Raw genomic sequence first — 2,273 nt, 5'->3', positions numbered from 1 at the left:
GCTCAGAGGGTTTGGTTGTGGCTGGGCTTTATGGGCATGGTTGTTGTCTCCCATTGGGTGTAAAAGAGGAGAAAACCCACCACTGACAACACATACTGGAGTCCCGTTGTAGCATTGTGGGTTCATGCACTGGACTGCAAGGTCAGTTTGAACTGCAAGGTCAGTGGTTCAAACTCACTATCTGTTCCTCAAAAACGCTACACAGGGTCACTATGAGTAGGAACTGACAGGGTGGCATTTAACAACAACAGCACATGCACAAGAAAACAAAACAGAATAAACAAGCAAGCAATAATGAAACAAGAAAATAATAAAGGAGAAAAAATAAATAAAAGCAGGTTGAATAGGATAACCAAAAAGAGAAATGAAGCTATAGAAGCAAAAAGGAAGAGAGAAATTTAAAGGAAGAAACTTGAAAACACATAGAAAAAACAGGGAAAGAGAAGATGAAAATTGAGAGTAGAGAGTAGTAAAGGAAGAAGAAACAGGGAAATCAGAAACAGGAGAAAAGAGGGAAAACAAAAGTGGACATAGAAAGGATAAATTTCATTTGAATGGAAAAAGAAGAATAAAACAAAATCAAGACTGTAAAAGGAATAAACGAAAAACAGTACAGCTGTTGGACCAAAATGAGAAAATTCAGGGGGGCTTCTGCCAGCCAAAGCTGGGTGAAGGAAGGAGTTCCTGGCCCTAGATGGAGAATATTGTCTAAGAGTTGTTGGGAAGAAATTTCCCTAACATCATGAATGAAGAGAAACTAGCCATTTAAGAAGTTGAGCAAACTTCAAACAGAGCAGATAGTCTCCAAAAGAAAATTACCAAGACATATTATAATCAAACTTTTCAAAACCAAATACAAGGAAAAAATCCTGAAAGCAACCCAGGAAAAACTAAGTTAACTACAAAAGAGAACTAATAAGGCTAAGCTCTGATTTCTCAGACGAAACTATGCAGGCAAGAAGACAATTGAATGACATATATAAAACCCTGAAAGAAATAAATTGCCAACCAAGAATAACATATCCAGTCAAACTGTCCATCAGATATATTGGTGAAATTAGGTCATTTTCAGACAAACCAAAATTAAAAGAATTTTTAAAAACCAAAACAACCTTACAAAAAATACTAAAGGGAGTGGTTTGGATAGAGCACCAACAACAGCAGACGACAACCTGAGACTAACATACATGAGAATATCACCTAGCCTCAACCCAGATATAGAAATGTGCAAAGTAAAACAGACCTATAAGACAGAAAAAAGAGAACCAGATATACAGTTGCAACAATAATAACAACAAAACATAAAAGTAAAAACAGAAAATAATCCAGTTACAAAATGAAGAGGAAATCAAATAGATTTCAAGATAAAAATAAAATACAAACCTAACTAGCCCTAGGAACTAGAACAAGGCTTACTCCTAGTTCTAGTCCAATCCTCACCCTCAACATTAATCCTAGTCCTAACCATAACCCTAACAAAAAAATGACACCTTAGGCCTACCCAAGACCTAGTCATAGTCTCATTCCTTACTCCTACTCACCACTCCCCAACAAAAGAGTTAACGTCTACTGAGTGTTTTCTGTACTCCAGGCACAGTGCTATATGCTTTATATTTAATCCTTACAATACAATAAGCACAAATGTAACTCTGTGAGGGAAACCAGGATTCAATTTATTTGATTACAGAGTCCATGTTTCTAACAAATAAGTTAAGTTGTGTTTCTAGAAAAGTGGGTATTAAAATTATTTGGGATCATAAATCCTGTGGAGAATCTGATAAAAGTTATGGACCCTCCCTTCAAAAGCACCCACAGTATATAAAATTCTACATACCAAATTTTAGGGTTTCACACACTATCACCCTGAAAATCCATCCACTGACTCATCAAATGATTCAGATTATACTCGAGGGAATAACTGGAAACCAGAAAATCTTAACATTAGATATTACAGTACTGACATTGTGTTAATGTTGTAGTGCAGGTCTAATGGATCCTAAAATTCCCTGAAAAGGGCACTTTTGTAGATTTGGAACACCATGGGAAAAACAACAACAACAAACAGCACATTTTGGGGTTTTAGAATGTACTGAAGCTGTGGTACAGTATATTGGTAGAAACCACTCTATTAACCAGTTGGTCAAGGGATAACGGAGCCCTGGTGTGGTGCTGAGGGTTAATGTGCTTGACTGCAAAGTCAGTTTGACCTGCAAGGTCAGCTGTTCAAGCTCACCACTCGCTCCTCGGAAACCCTATACAGGGTGGCTATGAGT

This window comes from Chrysochloris asiatica, unplaced genomic scaffold (genome assembly GCF_000296735.1).
Source record: "Chrysochloris asiatica unplaced genomic scaffold, ChrAsi1.0 scaffold00353, whole genome shotgun sequence".
NCBI lineage: Eukaryota > Metazoa > Chordata > Mammalia > Afrosoricida > Chrysochloridae > Chrysochloris > Chrysochloris asiatica.
This window is presented reverse-complemented; position numbering follows the sequence as displayed.